At 30.0% G+C, this 7,761-nt stretch overlaps 1 long non-coding RNA gene across 1 annotated transcript; it reads left to right on the top strand.

Annotated features, from left to right (window-relative positions):
* The first annotated feature begins 302 nt into the window (after positions 1–302).
* On the top strand, positions 303–6,825 carry LOC114915053 (uncharacterized). The gene is made up of 5 exons (XR_014430362.1): positions 303–2,690; positions 2,783–2,867; positions 4,862–4,911; positions 5,010–5,186; positions 5,930–6,825. It is a non-coding gene; the product is annotated as an uncharacterized LOC114915053 (long non-coding RNA).
* Positions 6,826–7,761: the final 936 nt, after the last annotated feature.

The following is a 7,761-nucleotide window of genomic DNA, read 5'->3' as shown; positions in this document are numbered from 1 at the left end:
ATCTGCACCTGCGACTTTTTTCACAAGAAATTTTGCAGGAATACTTTCAAATGCTCACAATGAATTCATCCAAAAACATTTATTTCCATGCCTCCAACATGTGATACATAATCTTTTAAATTCTAAGATGGTAGATTATAAGCCTAACACTCAACTATATAAATCAACTTGTAAGGTAAGTGTTGCCCCAACTTATATACTCTTTAATTGTTTTATTTTCAATTGATGTGGGACTTGAAGTTTTTTTAAATATTAAACTTATAAATTTAAATATTTTTTTTTATTTTTCCTGCGGATTAAAATTTGCAGGAAAAATTACCTGCAAAATTTTTCTACATTTTAGTAAACATTACTTGCGAATTTATTTTTGCAAGAAAATCTGCAAGAAACAAAATAAAATTCTTACAATATTTTCTGCAAATTTTTACAATGGAAAAAAATTTCTATGATTATTAAAATTTTGGCAAAATTTGTAAAAAAATATTTGTAAATTATTTTTTGCAAATAAATTCGCAAAAAATTTCTGTGAATATTTTTTTGCAGGAAAATTCGCAAAAAATTTCTACGAATATTTTTTTGCAGGAGAATTTGCAAGAAAATGACATTTTTCTAGTAGTGTGATTGTGAAATTTATTTAAATACAATTGGTTTTAAAGACAAAATCAAGAAAGTAAATTATAAAAAAAATTTTTGCAATGATCTAGAAGACATTGTTAAATAAAAAAATTTTAAGAATATTTTTTCTCACAAAAAAAATAGGAAAATGGTGCCAAAACGAAAATGAAAGAATAATTTTTCTCATTAGAAATGAGAAAATAAAATATATGAAAAGTGAAAAAAATACCAAAAGTGGAAAAGTTGTTTGAAAAGTGAAAAAGAAAAACATATATAAAGTAACAAATATGGTAGACATATACTATATTATGTTTGATTCTTCGATATAAATAAGAAAATCACTAAAAATAGAATAACTTTGTCAAAGTCATAATTATAATGTTGAATGATTATTGAAACCCTAATAAAAATTGTGGGTAGTAAAGTGATGTCTAAGTCTCTTTCAAATTTTATATAATTTCTTGAAGAGGTTTATGTGAGCACCCCTAAATTTATAATTTTATATTATTTATTATTGAATTGATTAAAATAATTGACTTGTTATGTGATTGAATTTTAAGGGTTTGATTTCAAATCCTATTATTAAATTTTTGTCATGTGTTTTCATAATATTATAAGTTTATTATTTAAATTAATGGAGATCAATGAATATAAATCAAAATCATTTGATTATGATTTTTATAGAAATGATAAAATTTAATGAAAATATGATTATTTTTTATTTTCCTTTTTAGATACATCATTTATAGGGAGAATAGTTTCCCTGATTTTTAACATTATTTTTTCCCCTTAAAGTCAACCTATTAGTGACATGAATATATTTTTATTAAATAATTTTTTAAAATTATTTTATCATTTTGTTATTAAACATTATGATAAGAAAAATTCACTTGTTTTTTGAAACAAAAGAAAGACATAAACACTAAAGAAGTATGATTCTTTTAAAAGAACATTTAATTGTGTTTCCTGATTACTAATAAATTTTTTATTTTTCTTGTGTCATTCATTTCCTAAAATGATAAAGTAACTTGTAAATATTTTTTTTTTGCATGAAGCCTTTATTTTTAAATTGTATGGTATAAAAATTAGTGTAAATTTTGAGATTAAATTAGTGTCTAAAGATACATCAAGAGAAATGTCAATTTTATAATAATTTTTCAATTTGAAAATATGTTATATTTTTTATACATATATTATGCTCCTAAAGCAGCAATATTGAAAGAAAAAAAAAAGATTAAGAAATATTCTAAGTTAGTTTATCGTTTCTTGAAGACTAAACAAAATAATAAGACTTTGATGTATGTGATTATTTCAACTAGTACTATTTCATTTCCTAAAGTAGATGCAACAAAGTATTTTTTTGTTGTCTTATATTTAGTAATGTGAGAAGCTAGATATATGGTACTACAAAAAAATAATTGAAGATTCTAAAAGAGCTAATATATTGGTGTAATCATCTTAATGAATATATGTTACAAGAATGATATGAGAAATGATATGATTTTTTCATGTATTTTTATGAAATGATATGTAATTGAGTTTATCATGATTTCTATGTGTGTAAATGACATAAACATTTTTTAAAGCCCCAAAGAGATTCAAAAACCTATAGTTTCATAAAGATTAGATTGGAATGAAGGATACAAAGTGAACAAAATTATATTTATCATTACAATTTGAATATCTAAATTATAAAGTTTCTTGTACATCAATAAACTTATATAACAAAGGCATTCAAAATGATTTATATGGTCAAATCACATTTGTTGCGCATTCTAATGATTATAAGGTCTTTAGACATGTACAAAGATCATTTTAGATCCCTAGGAAAAGGATAAAAAAAAGGAAGTAACGGAGAAAGGAGCATAGAAGAGAGAAGTATTGAATAATTAAGGATTTAATAATCTAATTTAATCTGATCCCTTAAATTAATCTAAGAGTTATATTTTAACCCTCTCATCTATCATAATAAAATGTCCTCTCACGTGATATGCTCTCTGTATATATATTTCTACTAAAGGGTTTGTGTTTTGTTGTGAAAATAATGGCTTGTTACTGGCAAGAGGATTCAGTGGGTGTGTTTTCCATTACTCTTTCATTTTACTTGGTTCGATGCTTAATGCTGTAGAAATGGATGCATGAGTTGTTTCTTTCTATATGTGTTCAGTGAGCTTGTAGCGGACTTTCATCCCATCCTCATCAAACACACGCAGACCCTTGTTCCGCCCCTTGTGGTTCTTTTCAGATTTCAGGTTCATTTCTAATATATGCCGAATGTCCCATGATTTGTGCTACTTAATTGCATAGAAAGTGATGCTATTATTTTGTAAACTATTAGTAAATGATATGAGTTGCTGTTGTTGCCTGTACGTGTTTTGTAGCCACTTCTTCACTTCCCTCCAAATTTGTGCTCCCCTGAACCAGTTTTTTCCTCTTCCATGATTCCTACAATCAAAGAAAAAGAAAATTAGTTACTAGCTTGCTCCAATGTTGGTATATCCACGCCTATATATATTGTTGTTAAGTTTACTCTAGCCCATATACTAATGTTAGGACATTAATATATATATATATATATATATATATATATATATATATATATATAAAAGGTGACATGACATTATAACAAAACCCCTTTAAAAGAATTTTGTTTGGAAAATGTTCTGAGTGTTTCCAGTGAAAGTGAAACAATTTTGAGGTACATGATGCACTGTGTTTTTGGTGAATGTCTGTGGTAGTGGAAATAAGCCTATTAGAACCCCATGTTAAGAGTAGATTAAATTATGTTGACACACGTATAATAAAAACAGAACCTAGTATATAGAATTAATTGGTGGGCTTATGAGGAATGGAACATTGATCAATTATTGATAACGATAATTTATGAATCTGGGGCCCAATATTTTACAATTGTGGTGGTTGGTATATGAATGAAGATAACTAAACAACACAAAGAGAGCTAATTAAAATGGAGTGAGTGATAGGGATTACGATAACTAAAATAGGTACCTCTCCTGCATAATACTTGAGCTTTTGGTAGTACTGCTTCATGCTTCCAGTGGTGACACACCTGATATAACGAATGTTTGGCCACAATCTATACACAATTCCGCCCCAGTTCGTAGTCTCACAGACTAACCTTACTCTATTTGCCAATTTTGGTTGAGGGCCACCAAGTGTCTTGGTTATAGCTTCCCTTATTGGCACCACTGAGATTTCATCACTTGGCCTTTTTTGAATGTCGTTGTGCTTCTATCTAATGTGCAATGTATTTTTTTATTTCTGTGTTTTATGCCTATGGTCATTGGTCTGGAATTTTCTTTTGTTTCTTTCCTGCCATGACTGAATGGTACCTTGTATATATATGTGCTTTGTGTATAATGGATTTATTTAACTGATTCAAATTTCAAATTCCTTGCATTTCTATACAGCCCTGTGTTCAATGGGAATGTAGTTCACTTTATTTGGTATCCATGGTAGCTGACAATTTGCATATCCCAAGTAGTAGGGGTTGAAGATGTTTAGATGATGTTGGACCAATCCTTTGAACATTTGTATTATTATATTAGCATCCAACTATCAATAACAACTTTCTAGGTTGTTTCAGCTGAGCAGTGAGCTTTCCACTGTTTATGAGAATATAGTTTTACAGACACAGTATGATTTATTTAATTTCTTGAGGTTAGTTTTAGTTGTGAGAAGGAAACTGCCTCTATAATATTGAATAAGATAAACTTGGAGAAATCAGAGGTTTTTGCAAAGTTTTAATTTATATAAAACTTGTAATTAGCATTTTACTAAAAAGTATTTGGGTCTTTGATTGATGTTTTTAAAATCTGGCGCCAATCTCTCCCTTCCTTGTGTCAAATCCCTGGATTAGGAATAGTTCCAAGTACAAAATATTTATATCACTTCAATTTACATAGCTTAGAACATTAACTCTTAAAAGACTTTCTATAAAGTTCATCAATAAACAAAGATAATATGGTATTGTATGATAAAAGACATACAATCAAATGAAAAATAGTGCTGCAACAATAGTAAAAACACAGCTACTGTTTGCTGTACTACAATGAATAGAGCTAGGACATTTCCTTAGTATGTATTTTACCTCTTTTACAACCTCAAGCCTAAAAAGGAAAGAATAACATGAGCTTTCTTGATTTGAAAGAAATGTAGCATAGATTACCTTCATTAAACAATTGTTCTCGTTTCATTTTCATTATTAATTTGATTTTGGTTTTAGGCATGGCGGCATCCCAAGTGGAAACAAGTGCTAAGACAAAATCTGAAAAGGTAAATATAGTGTCGTGTTCTCTCTCGATTCTGTCAATTCTAATAGGCTAACATAATATAATATTTCCTTGTTTTCATATCTTTTGTCTTGTTTGTAGGGTTAGGTTCGGGTAAGACATGCCTTGCATTGGGGCAGGGTGAGTGCACTGAATAATGAGTTGTCGGAACGACAGCTCCATAAATTGGAAACTACCCCATTCAATTTGATGTTGTCTAGGATGGGCACAAAAAACTATCCGTGTCAGCAATTTATTGTTACTGGAGCTTGTGAGCCGGTAAAAATTTCTTTCGAATATATATATATAAATTTTGATTGTGTTGAATTAATTTTTTTTTTTTTTTGCCTTTTTTTACTGTAGTTGGAAACCAGAATGTCGGTCATTTCTAATTCTAGATAGATTGATCAAATTTTCTGTTGAAAAAATCACACTTATACTTGCCAAGTATAGGTGTTGACATAAATCTTCAAGAGAAAAGTAATGGCTCTATTGTACATCATTTGTGTGATGGAAAATTGTCATATGAAAATTTTTTGTCGGTTATAGAAAGAACAAAAAATGATGATGATGTCGACAACTTCTGTCGGCGGTATATTGTTGCTTCCTTTTTAGAGTTTTATTTCCCGAAATCTGGCATATTTTTGGATTTTCACTTAAAATATCTAGATGATTTTAATCATTTAGAAAATTTTAACCGGGCAAAAGTTGTCCATGAAAAACTGGTTTCTTCCCTTAATTATGTATAAAAATACTCACCCATTGCCCTACAAAAATTGATTTGAATGGACGCGTTGCCGTTTTAAATGTATGGACATTCGAGCATTTATGCGCATCCAATAGGCCAGAGACAATGAAATTCCCCCGCGTGTTGCAATGGTTGGAAAAAACCTACTTCACAGACAAGGACTTGAAGTCAAAATTTAATGAATCTTAGGTTTATTGTCTTTTATTATTAAAATTTATTAAAATATACTACGCAGCATTTTTCATTTTTTTTAATGGTAGCTTGTTTTTCTTAGCTTGTTGAAACATTTTGCCCCTTTGCCCATGAGTGGCAAATTAGTGTTGTCTGTGAGGCATTTGCTTCACAGTCTGATCTTGATGGAGAGCTTGGTGACAGTGTATCAACTATCCAAAGCAGAATTGGGGAATTAAATTTGGTGGCTTTTTAAGGTTTTCAGGTGCTTTCATACTTTTTTATTATCCTTTTTTCATATTTAACTTTGTTGCCCTTGGTTGATTTGCTTTGGTATTGTGAACTGTAGCCTGTTGAAAATTTGGAGTAGTAGCAGCACCTAGAGGAAGTAGAGCAGCAGCCGACTGTTATATATCCATGACTTGGAGATCAATCCTTGAAAGCATCTTATCCAAGAATATATCTTAACTCTCAACAAAGACAACAAACAATTGGTGATATAGGTGTATGGGAGAGTGATTCTTGGAGATGAAATTTTTCTTGGTGAGAATGGTTCAAGTGGGAAAGAGAACAATTTAATCACTTCCTTTATCATTTGGAAGACCTTATGCCTTGCAAGGAGACTCAAGATTCTTAAGTTTGGCTAGAAGAGACATCTAACCTATACTCAGTGAGATTGATATTATAGTTAATGATGGAAATTTATCATGCTTTCTGTGAAAGACAAGAGGATTCTTTGATCCATATTTTGTTTGAGTAATATTGTGACACCCTTCTACCTCAACATTAATACACAATAAATGTAAACAAAATATTCTTTTTCTTTTTCTTTTTTTGAGTAAATAAAATCTTTTGTAGTTGACAAATGTCTCAAATATCACAAGGTAGAAGATTCACATTCATAACTCATAAATCATCACTCCAATGTAAAAATTATAAAAGAAAAGAAGTTAAGATTTTCAATACAATTTAGTGAAAAACAAGAAATCAAATATATATACAAATAATAATAAAGGAAATATAAATTAACTCCAGTAAAGGTAGCAGTGCCTCCTGGTTAGGGATTAATTTATAACTTCCAAATCATGTAATAAAAATATAACAAAGATGCACATTTGGGTCTTTTATCAAAAACGTTCAAATTATAATTCTTAACATACATTTTCCTTGGATTATAAACTTTATCTACGTTATCTCTTCGTTAGAAATTACAAAAGAAGAGAAACTAAAGTTATTAAAACATTAACATATTAAACTAAGCTAGCTATGCCCCGATGTCACATTCTATCAGAGCATGCCCAACTGAAGCCTTAAGCCTCATCAACCACATCCTCATGATGCTAATCATCTGCAACATAATTTAAACATATACAAAAACAACACGGGAGTGAGAAACATCTCACTCAGTTTCAGGTGCAGAAATAAAGGTTAGATAGCACCCACACACACACCCAACAAATATAAGTCACATGTAAACAATACACATACATCATTAATATCACATATACACTCATTTATCATGCAATGATATCATGGACTCGACTCATAAATGCATGCATGTGGCGCCATACAGAAGTTTCACATATCATCACTGGTGACCCTAAGGTACACCTGGTTACATCACTGGTGACGCTAAGGTACACCTTGTTAGCATGTTACATCGTTGGTGACCCTAAGGTACACCTTGTTAGCATGTTACATCGTTGGTGACCCTAAGGTACACCTTGTTAGCATGTTACATCGTGGGTGACCATAAGGTACACCTTATTAGCATGTTACATCGTGGGTATGCGGCCTCAGCGGCACACCTGGAGTAATATATGCATATGATGCATGTCATACATTCATAATCTCATTGACTCAACATTTAACTTATTACAAAATTTTATTTAGTACATCATGTCATCATTTTTCATATCCTTATAATCTCAGCTT

The sequence above is a fragment of the Cajanus cajan genome, chromosome 10 (assembly GCF_000230855.2).
Source record: "Cajanus cajan strain Asha chromosome 10, NIPB_CcT2T_4, whole genome shotgun sequence".
NCBI classification, from domain to species: Eukaryota; Viridiplantae; Streptophyta; class Magnoliopsida; order Fabales; family Fabaceae; genus Cajanus; species Cajanus cajan.
This window is presented reverse-complemented; position numbering and strand designations above follow the sequence as displayed.